The sequence below is a fragment of the Gouania willdenowi genome, unplaced genomic scaffold (assembly GCF_900634775.1).
Source record: "Gouania willdenowi unplaced genomic scaffold, fGouWil2.1 scaffold_201_arrow_ctg1, whole genome shotgun sequence".
In the NCBI taxonomy this organism is placed as follows: domain Eukaryota; kingdom Metazoa; phylum Chordata; class Actinopteri; order Blenniiformes; family Gobiesocidae; genus Gouania; species Gouania willdenowi.
In genome coordinates, this window is record NW_021144954.1 from 68873 (window position 1) to 86823 (window position 17951).

The 17951-nt window shown below is 37.7% G+C and overlaps 1 long non-coding RNA gene across 1 annotated transcript; it reads right to left on the minus strand.

Annotated features, from left to right (window-relative positions):
* Positions 1-7275: 7275 nt before the first annotated feature.
* Positions 7276-17951, minus strand: LOC114458893 (uncharacterized). The gene is made up of 4 exons (XR_003673171.1): positions 17882-17951; positions 8511-8648; positions 7625-7766; positions 7276-7532 (listed from the first exon to the last, which is right to left on the minus strand). It is a non-coding gene; the product is annotated as an uncharacterized LOC114458893 (long non-coding RNA).

A 17951-nucleotide genomic window follows, 5' to 3' on the forward strand; every position in this document is an offset into this window, starting at 1 on the left:
CGTATAGATGTACTGTTCTTTGAAAATACCCCAAAACACAGCCATTAAACAGTGAGTAAACATGTCTAAATTGTGCCCAAAGTGTTATTATTGAGTGTGACCACCAATATTAACCTAACACTGCTTTCACCCTCCAGGAGATGGACATGGTAATGCTCTGCTTCAGAATGTCAAAGTACAGATTCATTTTTCCCTCAGTGAAGTGCAGCTCAGTGCTGTGCCCAGACCATGTTCCTACCACCACCATGCTTCACTGTAGGCAAGACACAGTTGTCCTGGAACTCATCAGGCTGTTGCCACACACACTGGACACTATCTGATCTTTTTACTGAAGTGTAATTTCTATATTGTTGTCCTCAGAGTAATTTATGTGTTTTTCAAAAATGTGGGGGATGAAACCACTTTTGTTAGATACTGTATTGGGAACTGTATTCAAACACACAATATATACACTATATACACAAGTTGGCAATCAATTTTGGCACTCTCTGTTCCTTTAGCCACTCCTCCAGAGATTTGCCTTGTGAGGCCTGTGGGCAAAAGGTGGCGCTGCCATGACGGCTATGGCCAAAGTCCTTCGTTTTTGGCTGACCACACTTGCCACAAGTGTTGTATGCCACTCCCCTGACATACCTCCTTTTTGGCACTCCACTCTCCTCCTCAAGGGCCCGCCGTCATCTGTTCCTTTCTGTGAACAGAGACACAGGAGCACCAAGTGGAGGACCAAGTGGAGCCGGGCCTGCACTGGGTGTTGAGACACCAGGAGCCGCCAGCACCAGTGACAGCGTGTTGTCAGGGTTCAGGATCAAGTTTCCTAAATGAGCTGACAGGCTGTGCAGTGCCTGGTGTGGTGGGAGTGGGTGCAATGGCACGCTCCCTGGTGGCAGCAGCAGGCTGTCTGCCTGGCCGCAGGATGGGAGCCTGTCCCTCCAGATTAGGAGGGAGGACAAACTGGTGCCGTGGGCCAGATGTTTTAAGAAGGAGCTCCAGTTTCTCCTTCGGCGATGGAAGCTGGTTGGGTGCTACAGGGATCAAGTGAGTTTGGCGCCATTCCCTGGGAGAGGACACTCATCTCCTGGGTCTTCTGCCTCCGTTGAAACCTGAGAGAAGATAATTTGTGTTAGATCAGTGGTTCTCAACTTGGAAAGCAAATCAAATACGTTAAGAGGGTACAATGAGTTAACCTTCATGACGCCAAAAAAAAAAAAAAAAAAATCGAGCTTGGTCACTTTAGACCGGGTGGACCAATGACACCGTTCACATTAGATCGTTCGCGCTCCCACTAAATCATTCTGATTAGTGTTTTTGTCACGATACACACACGCTCATCATTGCAAAGAGTCAGAGACAGCACGCTGCCCATACGGAAAAGAAATAGAAAAAACATTTACAATTGCATTTTTCTCATTCAATGTTATTCTATGAATTAAGCATACATTATGTATTTAATTTATATGTAAAATGCATTAAAAATTGTGGGTAACACTGTATTTGAAAAGGTATACATAAGGTTGACATTACACTGTCATTATTATGACACTAGTGCAGTGCCCGTCGGAAGTATGTATTCATGTGGAAGCATAAGGGGTATATTTGCGGGTGCAAAATGTGGATGCAATTTTCCTGGTTTAATTCTATGGGTCATGTGCATGACTTCATCACTTTTATATTTTTTTGTATGGTGTATTTTTCTGTAACGTATGTTTTTTGGAGCCATGTGTATTTGTGTATCTTTCTGTTGTCTTTTTGTGCATAAATGTTTGCTGTTTTTTTTTTAATTTCAATTTTTTTTGTAATGTATGTTTTATTGGAGTCAGGTGTATTTTTGTATAATTATTGTTTTTTTTGCTATAGTAGTGTAATTTAGGAGTAATTTTGTGTATTTTTTGTATAAATATTTAGTTTTGTGTATTTTGAGCCATTTTCATATTTTTGTTATATTTTTCTGTAAATGTATGTTTTTTTTAAGTCGAGTACAGTGCCCGTCGGAAGTATGCATTCATGTGGGAGCAAAAGGGGTATATTTGCGGGTGCAAAATGTGGGTGCAATTTTCCTGGTTTAATGTCATCATTGTGTTTTTTTTTATCTTTCAGTTGTCTTTTTGTGCATTTTTTGTATAATTATTGTTTTTTGTTGCCATTGTAGTGTGATTCTGGAGTCATTTGGTGTATTTTTGGAATAAATATTGTTTATTTTTTGTTTTGTTTTACTCATTTAGTTTATTTTTATTATAAATACTGTGTGTGTCTCTCCATCCATCTCCTCCGTGTGTTATCTCGCGCGCGCGTCTTATACATAATCCGTCGCAGGTTGTTAGGAGAGACACAGAAGTACCACGAAAAATAAACGTTTTGCAACACCAACTCTCAAAACGGCTCTGTGTGAGTTCAGTATTTTCATCCCGGTGTAGTGCACGAACGTGCTTCAGCCGTGTGTGTGTGTTTACATTGTAGCCGCTAGCATCTTTCTTAGCACATAGAATAATATAAGAAAAACTCACCCTTGCGTAGAACAAACAATCATAGTGGAGCCGTGTTGTGGACCCATTATTATTATTATTATTATTATTACTTCAGCCACTGCTTGTTACAGAAAAACTTAACATTGACGCTAAAACATTTAGCAAATATATCTCGAGTCACTGTCAATCTTACCTTCATACAAAACTACAGTACGCCAGTTAAGTCAACTATTCATCAGCATGCATGGCTATGCTGTACAGAGAAAGTTGGTCACACCAGTGCCACCACTGGATAAGTTTGTGTAGAGCCCCGATGATAATATACAAAAAATAGTATGAGCGAAAATATTAATAATAGTAATGGTTATAATAATAATAAAAATAGTAATAATAGCAATAACAAAGTAATATAATAAGAATCTAGTAACAATAATATGATAAAAAAAAAACAATAAAAAATATTAAATGATATGGTAATATGATGATAATATAGCAATGCTAATAATACAATGAGAATACCAGTAACTATAATATAAAATATTAATAATTAAAAAGGAGTTCAAAAATATAACAATGATTAAAATAATGCCAATAACATTAATACAGTAGTACAATTATATAATAATAATGGCAATAACAAAATAGCAAAGAGAATCCAGTAACTGTAATACAATAATAAAAACAATAATAAACATAAAATAAAAAGGTAATAGCAACATTAATACTAATACAATGAGAATACCAGTAACTAAAAGATTTTTTAAAAAAAGAATAATTTAAGAATAACATTAACAATGCAGTAATAGTACAATTAGATAGAGATATAATATTAATAGTGAAAGTAGTAATAGTAATGGTTATAAAAAATAATAGCAATAACAAATAATGAGAATCCAGTAAATGCAATGAAATAATAAATATTAAAATATTAAAATAAAACAGCTTGTGCGATTTCCCCGGTTTAATTCTATGGGATATGAACATGATAAATGTGTTTGTGGTTGTTGTTTTTTAACTCACTTTTATACTTTTTTGTTTGGTGTATTTTCCTGTAATGTATGTTTTTCTGAGTCAATATGTGTATTTGTGTATCTTTCTGTTTTAGTATATTTAAATAAATAAATACGTATGTGTTTGAGACGCTGATAACCAAACTCTATAAACATTGTAGCGCCAATCAGAAAAACAACCAAACTGCGCAAAACAAAACGTAAAGCTCCAAACTACATGAGTGAGTAAGTAAATTAAAGTATTATGTACAATTCGGCTGTCTTTTTTAAAAAAACAAAAATATTTTTTTACCTTCGAACCGAGTGGTCAGAGCTTAGCTTCCATCCACAGCATGACACAGAATCCGCAGTTTTCCAGATGGAGAATTGAACAGGTTGAGGTCAATATCGACTCTAGTGAAACAGCGCGTTATTGAACAACAGCGATATGATTTAAACAATGGGAAACGTGTCTGCAGAAGACTCACCGGTGGCTGGCGGTTTCAAAGTATCTATTCAGAGAGCTACCGTGTTTGAGAAGCTAACAATAGCATGGCACAGGAGGAAGTGGCGTCTGCCGTGGCTCACACACACGAACATCAGTGACTAACATCAGGCCCAATAAGTGAGACTTAAGAGCTTTGCTAGTTTATCAGTACAAACACGGCTGCTCAGACGTTCCTCTCCGGTATAAAACTATCTTCTTCTCTCTCACTCGTGTTTACAGTCCGTGTCTGCTGGGCTGTGCACACGTGACTCTTGCTCGTGTGAGGAAATAGATATAGATGGTGCGCGAGCGCCCCCTCACACCCTGAGGTCAAAAGTTGAATAGGTTTCATTTCGGGGCCTTCCAGAAGTGAAATAAAATTAAAATAAACATTTGGAAATGACCAAATGACTCCAAAATAACAGACACACGCACTCGGGGTATTTGGAACCCGTCGACCGTGTTTCAGGTCCAACTGGCACCGCGTCTGGGAGATATTTGCTCCACACACACACTCACACACATCCACACAGACCTCCCTTGAATTATAGTATAGATAGATGTAGATTAAATTTGTGAAAGTGAAAGCATAGAATACAGTTATTTAAGTTAGTTTTGTGTGTGGTGTTATAGATTTGAAAAATAATAATTACAACATTTCAAAAATACATTTTAATCAGTTTATTTTTTTGATCATGAATTATTAGACATTTCAGAGGACTCCATTTTAATTCCAGGTGACCCACATATATAATCCTAACACAAAAGCACATAGTCTTTTTCAAGGATTGATTACTTATTTTTGGATGGCTCCCTTATTTCTAAAGTAGAAACATTTGAAAATTATCCGCTTGTTATTTCAGATCATGTACCACTTAGTGTTGATATTAAAATGCAAAGTCAGCATTCTTTTTCTTCACGCTGGAGGTTTAACCCTTTATTGATATCAGATGGGACATTTAAAGATTTCATTGAATCAATATCACCAGTACTTTACCTTCCTTATACACAGCTAATTTCACCCCATTGATTAACCAAATTAAAGCAGACTTTCAGAGGTGGGGCTCCTTGCCCTTATCTCTTTTGGGTCGGATAAACTGAACGTTTTACCCCGGTTTCAATGTAATCCAGTGTTTTTGCCCAGAAAATGTATTATGAACCTCCACCATCTTATATTATGTTTTTTGTGGGAAGGCAAGAACCCCAGAGTGAGGAAATGTCTATTACAAAAGATGACATTTAGTGGTGGGCTTGCTTTACCTAATTTCCTGTATTATTATTGGTCAGCTCACATTCATAAATTGACCTCTTGGCTCCGGTCACAAGACTTGCTGTGGCGTAAACTTGAACACTTGTCTCGTTCCACATCATCACTGGAAGCTCTGTTGTCTTCTTCTCTCCCAATGAATCCCTCTAAATATCCAAAAAGTCCTGTGGTACAGTCCTCTTTGAAAATATAGTCACAATACAAGAACCATTTTAAGTTTCTTTCAGCATCAATAACAATTCCAATCATGAAAAATCATCTGTTTCCCCTCGGTCTCACTGACGCTACATACATGCAGTGGAAAAATGCTGGCATTTTAAGTTTCTCTGACCTATGCTCAGCAAGGGGACTTCCAGCCAATCATTTGTTCTGCTGCTTTCAAATTCGTCATTGTGCATCTTCTGTTTCTCCATTCTATCCTTCTCTCCCAACTGCCCATCCATGGGAAGAGTTGCTGTCCCTTGAACCCAATCAAAAGTCAATTATATCTGTGATATACAAGCAACTCATGGACTTAGATATACAATCAACAGATAAGATTAGAAAATCATGAGAAGGTGAGTTAAATATGCACTTTTCTGACCAACAGTGGAAAATGTGATATCCACAATTTGTGCCAGTACTCCCTCTGTAAGGCTACAGTTAATTCAATTTAAGGTATTATATAGAGTTCATTACTCAAAATTGAGTAATGAACTCTTTATTGTTCATTATATCATTGATTGTGGATCAATGTGAAAGATGCCATGCCAGCCCTTGTAACCTGAGCCACATGTTCTTTCTGTGCCCGAGTCTCAACAACTTTTGGAGCCAATACTCTACGATTCTTTCCAATGTGCTTAAAACTCAAGTTGTCATCAACCATTTCTTGGCTGTTTCTGGGGTTCCAGTAAACACTTTGCTCACAGAACCTGCTCACTCTAAAATAATAACTTTTACATAACTAATAGCGAGACGTAGTATTTTTCTTTTTTGGAAATCTTCTAAGGTACCTTTAATATCCTTGTGGCTACGAGATGTTTTGTCATTTATTAAACTGGAGAAAATAATTTTCTCAGCAAAAGGCAATAAAGAACAATTTGATATAACATGGGCCCCATTTTTGGACGACTGCAAATCCTTGCAATCGCTTTTATTTATTTGATTTAATTTTGTTATTTATTTTATTTTCTCTTTTGTTTTATTTAGTATGTATGGTTATATAGGTATACCATTTGATATATGTAAAAAATGTGTGTGAGTGTCTCTGTGGTGTGTATAAATAGTTGACTGATTATGATACAAAAGACATAATTTGTTGTAATGAGTGACATGTGTGTCTTTGTTTGAAAATACTGTACAATGGAACACTGGTGATTGAAATGTTGTTATATTGTTATATCTCCTAATAAACAAATTAATTAAAATATATTGCACTTCTTGTAGTGTTGACCTTCGTCTGCATGTGCAGTCAAAGTAAAAAAATAAATAAAAAGAATAAAAAAGAATACACTACTTCTGACCATGTGTAGTTTTCTTTTTCATATACACAATTTAATTTAGGTGATACAAACTATAACTGTCTAAATTGCAAAATACTTTGTCAAAGATGACCAGTATCTAAGCTATAAAAACTTGTTAAAAAAGAAAAGACATAGATCAGCCATTATTAAATTGTATTTAATGATAACAATGTTCCCATTGATAGTAAAAAGACCTTTTAAATGGAATTGTAAACATCAAAGATTGAGGAAAGCTCTTCTTAATATTAATACTGGGCCACAAATATCAGGTCAATGCTGTATTAGAAACACTTTTACTTGGAACCGTCTTCCCCCGTTTGGGTCACCATGGAGTCTCATGTGGACAATAAGATTTCTTTACCTTAAAGATATATTGTCCTGTATGGATTTGGAAAACATTAGATACACAGTTATAGGATCTGAAGACAATTTTTATAAATTATGTTGCCCTTTCCTGGATTACTTTGAAAGACCCACAACTTTATGTCTTTGTCCTTTTTGTTTTGTTTGGCAGCTGGTTACCAGTGATTTTCTGTTTAATGTTTATGGGGTAAAATCAAAGAAAATGTCAAATTCAACATATGTTTATTGTACATTGATACATTCTTAAAAAAATAGACTCTTACTGTACATTTATACATTGTTAATAAAAAAAATAATCATGAGGGGACCGTGCCTCTGGTGGAGGAGGCACCCCTAGTTGGTTTGTCCAGGGGTGGGGGTTCTGTCACGGGTCCGGTAGCTGTGCTGAGGCTGTGGAATGCTATGAACCATTCCTGACAGCTTCTTTTAGGGTTCCCAAGCTGGAGCAGCTGGATTTAACGCCTGGAGAAGGAAAAGGTTGAAGATGAGTTCAAACACAGAAACACCAACAGTTTAAGAACAAGTGAGGGGGGGCTTTCTGCTCCCTGGGTTACCTGGCACTTCCTGTTGGGGACGGTGAGGGGGGAGGAATGTGTGCTCCCCTCATCAGATGAATCCGAGTGATAGAAAAATGTCATCTCATTCTGATCAGTGGAAAATGTGGCAATTGAGAAATCAAAATTCTGCTCTCCGTACCTGTGCAACAATAACACACACACACACAAACATGTCAGTTCAATGACAAACCATTTGAGTTTGATTTTAATAATAAACACGACCAATGGCTGAACAGTATGACCCCAGACACACATATCTGACATGAACATACCAATATCTGACCCCTCCCACATATCAGATTAAATGTTGAAATGGCCAGCCCCCCATTTTACAAGAAAAATACCTTGGAAATGTTTGATATGGTCCCAAAACATGAGGGTTTAGTCTGTGTCATTTAGCTGTTTCCATTTGGACTCACCTTCAAGTTTTGTACAAAATCCCACCCAGCCATGTGTTTACGTAGAGCGAGTTTATGATCGAGATTGTGTATGTAACACTCGCTATTTATGGAAGAAAAATTGCATGTATATGTGTGATATTGTCCCAAAACATGCATGTGAAGCATTTTCATGTCATATTGGGACCAGATTTTAAATAAAGAGAAAAAACTAAAAAGGTTTGGATTTAATTTTATGATTCAGAACATGAATTCCACGATCATAGATAATCAGAGGCCCTAATGTATATTATTTTTCTTTGATTATCAATTAATATTGTACTTTGTAAACCAGACTTCAAATGGGGGTGGGGCTAAACATAAGCTTGGTCTGACCAGAGTGTATACTGTTTATGCTCTGACTGACCAATAAACCAATAAACCAAACCTAGGAATAGAAAGTCTAAAAACAGAGTGAAGAATAATTGTGTGTTTTTGTTCCTCACCTGCCACAAACCTCTCCTGGATCCACCCACAGAGTGATTTCCCAGGGCAGCCCCAGGTCACCGTAGTGAACCCCACTTTCCCTGCAGGCACGCAGCAGCTCTGGGTCATATTTGTGGAACGCGTTCACTCTGATGCACCTGAAAAACACACAAGGATCAGCGCTTTTAGCTGCTGAGGCTGACCAGAGGACAGCTAGGGTCACTCCATGTCATTTCAACACATTTTCAGGACATCACATGCACTTTGGTCTTAAAGAATTCTGAAATGTTTACCAATTGTTCCTTAATTATTCAATTGTCACACTGTTAATGACATGACTAAACATACCATTTTCTCTATTCCTACCAAACAGCATAGATCTTGAGAATACAGCATGTGTCCATATAAATGGCTGGTAATCCATGGAGGAATGAATAAACATGAAACAAAAAATTACCTGCCCCTGACCTATCAACAGTAATGAGTCACTGGGTCCTGCCTTGGTGAAAGAAAGCACTCAGTGGAGTTTCTAATGTGCATGGTGTCGAAGATACAAGCTCTGCAGGAGTACTTCAATGTCCATCAGGAGTTCACTTTGGACTGGCAGGATCCCCTCTGCAGCAAAAAATGGACAAAGTTTCAAAAGTTTGATCAGTGCTTGGGTAAAATGCACAGAAATTAACAAAACATGCTGTCAAAAACAGACCTAATAATAAGTAAGTATGCTGTTCTTAAATCTACTTATGTAAAAGTGATACATAGACAACGCAGCCCTAATCACAATCAACATTTGTTGGAAAACATTGTATTTAAGTTTCCTATTGATTTATCATAGAACTTGAAGTTAATGACTGAATGCATGGTGATAAGACCCATCATTCAATCTACATTTAATAGCGTCAGTTTCCTTCATCGTATGAAACTGCTCACCGGGACATGAACCTGAGCTCGGCTGATTAAGAAGAGTGTCTCCTGTCCATCTTTCTTTTGCAAAACTTGAACAATACCACTGCTTACCTCTTCTTGAATCTTTGGGTGCAGACTTAATTGAAGAGCCTCGTATAAACAGGGTGTGATGTTTAGGGAAACCAAAGAATACAGGCGCCATCATTTCTGCCAGAAGACTCACGGGGGGGGCAATGAAGCTTTCATTGTGGACCGGCTAGATCCCTTCTGCATTCAGAAAGAAAACAAAAAGGGCATACACCATAAATAATAAAAACTGACAAAAATAATGAGACAAGAAATTAAAGTAACAAGAAAATAAGTTCAAAACAAGTTTCTCTGTGTTGCAGTGTAGCTGAATGCTTTTCAACAGTTTGATTCACGGTAAAACACATACCAAATATTTCCAGCGAAGGTTTGATTCCATCTTCAGCATGCTTTTCCTGCCATTGTCTTGAAACTGTTTCATCTGTCACTCTCATTTGATGCTGTTTACAAAAACAAAACAGCAATATTGTAAAGGGACAAAGGAAAATGAATTTAATGGGGGGGAAAAGAAAAAGAAAAAATAAGATTATGACCTGAAATCTCACCATTTCCTGAGAGTCACAGGTCCTTTCAGTATCCTTATGGTTTCTGCTCAAATTCAGTGTCTGAAAAGGGCAGGAACAAAACAAGCCTTTTTAATCATAATAAACTAAACAAGATTTAGGGACAACAGAGAAATGTGTAAAATATCTTCTAGAATCTGTTTATTTTACTAACCTTGAAAGAGACTTGGGTCTTAGCTGTGTCACCACCCTTAAATCTTAAACACATGCATCAGAAACACACTGCAACAAAATCTCAATTGTCCTTCACTGACATTTTTATTGTTGAACATATTTTGACATTTAACTTACAGCTACAAAATGCTAAAACAACAGTTAAAGTCAATAAATGTTTGTAACAGACAGTGCTATTTAAATTACAATGTTAACAGTTCAGTGCAACACTTAACTTGTTTTGGACAATACAAAATTCCAAGTTTAAACTCTGTCAAATAGAATATAGAACATCTCTGAAACATCAAGAGTAACGTTCTCAATAACAATCCCTAGTTAGAGGGATTCTTTTAAGAGCTAAGATCAAAACCTCTGAAAAGCATGCCTGTGATAACAGAAATCAGGTCAGAGTACAGTACTCAATATCAGCTGGGATAACTTAAAACATAAACAACAGTCATTCCCAGTCAAGGTACAGTTAAGCTGACTGTACCGATCTGTTCAAAATGTCTTTAAACGGTCTCTCGCCACTCGTGATCAGAGAGATTGGCGATGAGGGTGAGTACTCTTGGGTTCACATGCAGTGTCTTCTTCTTAGTTTTTTCAACTTTTGTTCCCTTCTCTGGGTTAATGTTGAAGAAACACCTTGATAAACACAACAATCCATAATAAAACACTATACAATGGGAAAAGAAGGGAAAGGCGAGGGAAAAGTAAAACAATTACCTCTGAAGGAATTCAAGTGTGGAGCCAAGTTCCAGGGGATAGTGGATGTTCAGGCAGTAGTAGCTCCCAAGCATCAGACAGGTTGCAGAGATGAAGTCAGTTATTTGGTCATTCACGACTTTGTGGTCAATGCTGAGCATGAACAGTCTCGATGCAAAGCATGAGGATCCTTGGAATGAAATACAAGTGTAAAAGAATTAACTGTAAAACCCCCTTTACCATTCAAATGTGTCTTAAAATAGCAAAAGTGCAGACATTTAATATAGCGTATCCTTGCATTAACTTAGGTTCTGTGCAGTTGTACTGATTATCAACTCACCACAAACAATGATACATGGTGTCACAGGCAGGCTTTCCACTTGGACTTCTTTTGCCAGACATGTTTCATCAACATAGTGGAAGAAGGTCTCCTCTTTTTCATCGAAATAGGAAAGAAGGAGGAGCATCATATCTTTCACGTCTTCTGAGCAGCCCTTCAGCGGTCCCCTCTGCATTCGAAGCTTTATGACAGCCTCCAAGACACGCTTGCTCTTGTCTGCACCAGTGGTTTTCAGGAAGTCCAGAAGCTGTTTTCCCTTCTTTTCCAGACTGGTGAGGAAAGTTTCTTTCAGCGGTACCCCAGTAAGTTCTTCAAAGTGGACTGTCATTCCAATTGCCTGAAACAAAAAAGGCCACTCTTCTATGAGGGTTTGCATGTCTGCTCCACTGTTTATTGCTTTGCGCTGAGAGTAGTAGGTGCATTTCATTAGAGTTTTTACTTCTTCATGACTGAAGCTTGTCTGTTCACTGAGAATCTTCATACGTTCTTTCTTCTCCTTCTGGGTTTCCAGTGTCTCATTGACTGGCAAAAACTTCATGTCCCACTTTATGCAGCCATACGTGTCTTGAACAGATGCTCGCTTTTCAGGTGTGACTTCATCGGTGTCATCTGATCCTCCCAGTTTGCGCTTCTGTAACACTGGTGATGTAGACCTCTTCACATTTTCAATTCGTGCCTGAATCTGTTTTACTAAAGAGTGGTACCCCTGTCCTACCACATCCCCCTCTATGACGTCCTGCAGTGACTTGGGATACGTTGCAACCAGTTTTTTTGCAATTTCAGTCGAGGCTCTTCTATTTGGAGAGGCACAGGCTTTCATAATCTCCTTCACAATGATGCGGATCATCTCCCTCCGCAATCGAGGCTTTGGTCTTTTCTCTCTCTGAAGACACTGGATCAAGTCTTCTGGAAAATCTTCAAATGGAATTCTAAAGTTATCTACCCAGTCTAGAGAATATTTTGGACTGGGAGAGGGGGAGTCAGAAAATGAGGAGCAATAAGATGGAGACGATATGCTGGACTGGCTTGAAATTTCCGTATTTGGTGCTGTAAAACAAAATCACAAACGAAACAATTAATTGTACTTTTTGGACCTTGGCCAAAGTATAATAGAAAAAACAGAAAGCCCTTCATGGCTATTGTGCAATGAAATCATAATACTTACTGGTTTGTTTCCAGGCAGCCAGCAGTTTTCTTGCCTGAACTGGTCTCAGGACAGAGTTCAGATCAGTATCACTGATGAACTGCAAGTCCTCAGATGTCTCCACTCCTAATGATTGTAGTGCCTCCAGTACAATTTCAAGGATTGAGGCAGACAGGTCCGGCAGCACCTTAGTAATGGAACTCCTTATGCTGTCCTCCATTTCCGTGATGTCTGATAAAAAGAATGTGAATAAAGGTCAATTTACACCAAGTGGTACCTTTTGGTCTTAAAATATGAAGCTGCTCTAGCTTAACCCTCTTATGTTGCGGGTCAAATTGACCCGGAACACCATTGATGTTCCTGGCAAATGAACATAACAGGAGGGTTAATACTACACTTTTATACAGTGTTTCGTAAGTACCAAACTAACAGCCCCATTATTGTGACAGCACACAGTGTTTCAATGGAACCATTTGGTATCCATACTTCATGTAAGATGTTAATGGATAGAAATCAATTAAGTCAATGATGTTCACACACTGCATCTTTTCTTTTTCCTTTTTCACTGAGTGCAGATGATACTGAGAATGGTATTCTGTCACGTGCACCAACACCAGAAAATAAACACTGTCATTCTTAATCAAAATGAGAACTACTTCACCGAACTCAACAGAGTCAGAGCCCCCTGTGACAAGGAAGTGTCCTTTCTTGTACTGTGTTCCCTTGTACATCATTTCTACTGTGACCTTTGTATTGGTTTCAGTAAAGTCAAACATTTGGACTGCATCTTGAATGGCTTTACTGTACAGCACTGAGTAAAATGGAGAACCATCTTTGACTTTCAAGACAGATTGACACAATGACCCTGCTGCAAGATAAGCCTGAAACATCTGATGTCTTTCAGAGAGTGTATGGCAGAGGTTTTTGAAATTTTTCAAATTTCTGGCACATCTCTTGAAATAACTGTGCTTGCTTTCAAAGCGCATTGTCCATAATCTTATCAGTGGGCCAAATTTCAGAATCAGTGCTGGGTAATGGCGTAGAAAATGGTGTTTTGGTCTCAGGTTGCATTCTGGGAACAGAGCTTTTCTTGACTCTATATATTCTTGAATAAGAATATCAAGATATGCTACCTGAGCCACTGAAATTTTCTGAGCACACACCATGTCTACAATATCTTTCAGCTGCAGAGTTAAGTTCCACACATCGTCTGTGGGGTCTGTCACTATGTCACCAACTATAAGAGGCAGCAATCGGAGGAAGTTCCAGTTCTGTACAGCCTGTCCTGAGAGTTTAGCTGCTTGAGGGCTGACCTCAGATGGCTTTGTAGAAGCATCAGAGGCATGGTAACTAAACTGTTTGATGCGTCGATTCAGAGTGGAGTAAGTGAACCATGCTTTTTTCTTTATGAAGTACTTTAGATACAGTGCCACATCATAAGCCAAAACTCCCTCAAAGATATCGTGACCTAGACATGGTGGCAAGCCTGGCATACAAACGTTGAAGTATTTCAGTGAATTGAACACTGACCTGAACTTCACTCCTTCGACATCTGGTGTATTGTCAATCTGGAGGCGATCAACAGCAGAGTTGTAGTTCTCTTTGGTACGTTCTGGTCCACACAGATTTGGGTCAGCACCCTGAAATTCAGATTTCGTTATCAGGCAGTACCTGCAGAAGTACTTTGAAGAACTAAAATTTTCAGTGAAGCCACCAATACAGTGAGAACCCAGATTATCACCAGTAATGCAAAACAAAGTTCCTTTAACTCTAGTTTCATCTGATGTAACAATCCCACTGTCCTCCAGTTCTTTCAAGTCTGCTAGTAATTCAGAGAACACATTAGCATGACCAAACTCTTTAAAATCTTTCTCCCTGCACAGTAAGACAAGAGACATGTGGTCTGTGTCTGAGCGTACATGAAGTGGCAAGTTTGCCACTGATGCATATACAGCTAATACCTTGTGTTTTGTCCTTGCAGAGCCTAAAGGGTTAACGACTTCAAAGGCATCCTGGTAGAGTACTAGCTTGAGGCATGATGGGTTTTGACCAAAAAAATCATTTGATTTAAACAGCTTACTATCACTTATGTCACACAGAACATCAGCAGGAGATTCAGTAGAGGGCTCTTCTGATTTCTGCCACATATCAGACTCTAGCAAACATCTCAAAGTCTCTCTTAAAGGCACATAATAGGCAAACCTATCTTTTCTGTTTTCATCTCTCCCTAAGAATATTTTCTTTGGTTCCACATAGTTGAAGGTTTTTTTAAAGGTCTGAGCTCTGGAGTACACTGTCCTCAATGGTCCGGTATGACATTCAGAAAACAAATCATAGCTTTTGACAGACTTGCAGACTTTGTTGATGTCCTCCTCTGATAATGATGTGTCATCTTTTAACAGTGATGCAAGTTTACCCAAACTGTATGTCTGTCCCAACTCATGTATGTTCTGCATTTCCTCCACAATGTTCTGTATGGTTGAAGCAGGCAGTAGAAACTGACCCTGCAATTTCAAGTAGAATAGTGAAACGTTTCTCAGAAAAAAATCACAGAATTCAGGGGACATTTCCATGTTATCTTCATCTGTAATAGACTGTGCAGCAGGCTCAGAAATCAAGGGTACAAAGTCATCTGATGTGGTTGGAACAGATGATGATTGACATGCAGACTCTCTATATAAATCACCAATGCTGCGGTCTGAAAACTCTCTGTGTTTACGTGACATGTGGGCAGTAAAAGATGATTTAACTCTAAAGGTATTTGTGCATCCTCTTACTGGACAAGTGACCACGTGTCCTTCCACAATATGGCTCTTCAGATGAGCTATTAACTCTTTAGAGTTTTGACACTGAAGTTCACACATCGCCACTGCACATGTAAACGCAGAAACCACCGCCACACTAGTGACATGGGTAGGGGCAGGTGCAGAGTGTCTTCGGTAAAAATGAGCCTTAAACGCGCCATACCTGGTGTATGTCTGCTTGCAGTCTGCTTCAATACACCGAAAGAAACAACGTGGCTCATTCCGATGCAGCTTACAATGAAGCACGTAGCCCCTTGATGACTGCACTACCTTTCCACAGAAATTACAGGTAAACATATCTCCATGTACTTGGGTAATTCCTCCCTACCAAATTAAGCACGCCAAACACCGAAGCTAATCAAGAGCAATGCTTCCCTCACCACAGTAATCCTAACTGAACTCACAAATGCTAACTAAATTCACAACCTCACTCATAAAAAAATAACTGGTGGGTTTTTAAAACAGAGATAACTTCAAGTTGCATGTACTCACCTCGAATTAATTGAAAGCTGCCAGGAAGATGCTGTGGTCCAAGCAGCTAACAAGGAGCTAATCCAAATTCAAAACTGCGTCCGTTAGCAAAGCGTCTCCTGCTTGAAAAAAAGAGCGGGCGGCACAGCTCAGCAGCACGCCGCGCTATTGGTCATTTTTAGGTGACGTCATCACGCAAGGTAATGTCGCTCTTCGTCCCGCCTCCTCTCAGGTCCGGAAGTAAAATTCCCCTTGCTTTGAGGCCGTATGGATTTCAAAAAAGTCTTTAACTCCGTAACTACGTCAGCTCGGGCTGAAACCAGCTATGTGGTTATAAAGCGACCTCAAAGTCAGATCTAGGTGAAAAAAGTACGTATGAGATCGATATAGTTTAGGAAAAAATACAGTTTAACAGCGAGCCTTCGTCCTAGAACTACATTACCCAGGATGCTCGGTAGTCACATGATCTACTACAATGCTTTTGATTGGTGGAGCTTCACGTTCCCCCGCGATGGATTTATTCATTGAGTAGAGGCAAATGTAATGATTGTGTGCAACCATCATGCGTTATTTTAGTGATGAAATAAAGTGTTAAAAATCATTACAAATCTGGTCGTGTTTGCTCTAGCGGTGTGTTAGGAGGTCACTTTGTGGGGTCAGTCATTATTTTTAAGTAAGATATATAAAAGATATATTTAATGAGAACAGGTGGTTTAGATAGATTTATTGATTTTCATATACTTTTCGATGTTATTATTTAACATCCAGTTTTTTGGCTGGTTATTTAAAAGTATTAAAGCACAAACAAAGGCCATAGTTAAGGTTTTATATGTATTACATTCGATTGAAAAATGACATTGCTCAACTTTCTACCTCATACGTTTTTCCAAAATTCTAAAAATTATAGTTCAAAACATGTCAGATTTACAACAACCAAAAGTTTTGCTCTAAAGTAAAAAAACGTTAAAACTAAATTGTCTTTTACTGCTGATATTTGCTTTTTTAAAAATGGTATTCACTGCTTGTATTATTACAGTGGACCCTATTTTTTAACATCTTGCTTCTGTAAAAATTAATGTTTTTGTCTGCTTAAAAATCTACAGAGTTATACTGTGAATTCCAATGTGCACAACCCCAAAAGATGTAGTTTTACTCAAATAATACCGTAAAATCGAAGGTTTTCAGACATTTTCAACATTACAATATTTAATTGTAAAATGTATGCATATTTATTTGTTTTAACAGAAAATATTTATAATTTCAACATTTTATTACAGTAAAAAACAAAGTTTTATCCAGTCTCACAATTAACGGTTAATCAATCTATTTAATACAGCAAAAGGACGTTTTTGGTTTTACGCTCCATTACCGTTGGAATTTTACGGTGTTTTGCTGTATATTTTACTGACATTTCTTACAGTGTAGCCTCTCAGCAAACAAATCCATTTTCTCCACCTCCACCTTATTCTTTAATTTCACCAGCCTTTTCAGGAAGGAAACCACCGCTGCAATCTCGCTCTTCATCCTCTATAAGTAAAATAATAAAAACTTATATGATGATATACATGAAACAAATAAAACCAAACTTAGTCTGAAAAAGTCAAGAGATAGAAAACCAGAATCCTGACCCAAAATCTCAACCCTATAATAAAATCCAAAATATTTTTGTTTGCTTACATGTAAATAAAATAAAATAAAATAAAACTTACTATGAATATCACAAACTGAACAGTCAATCAAATCAATATCAAAAGGTTGATGTAAGAAATCATTGCATGGATATTATTTAACATTTCTTTAGTCTTTGGAGTGATCAGCAAACACACACATCTTCTTTCATATCTTTCAGGTGAGATACATTTAACAATATCATTTAATTTCAAAGGAAGAGAAATAAATTAGAATCCAATGCTTGCCTATTGAATTTATTTGTTATCCATGAAAAATAATTAGAAATAGTAAAAAAAACGTGGCTAAGTTTAATTATCTACACTTATGAATATAAAATTATGCCAACATTAAAACTGACTCACACAAAAATTATTTACTTACTTCTTTTCTTTTAAAACCAAACTTCATCTGATAAAACTCAAGTAATTCAATCAAAAATAAAATTTAAAAAAAAAAAAAGCCGTATTGCTGTAAAATCTCACACATTGCTCACGGGGAGCCTCTGGTGGTCGAGATGTAAAATGCATATTTAAAATATTACACTTACTTTATTTGTTTGTGTTCGTCTTTAGTTATTCACTCTGATGGGGAGGATAAAACATGTAGTTTATCACCAG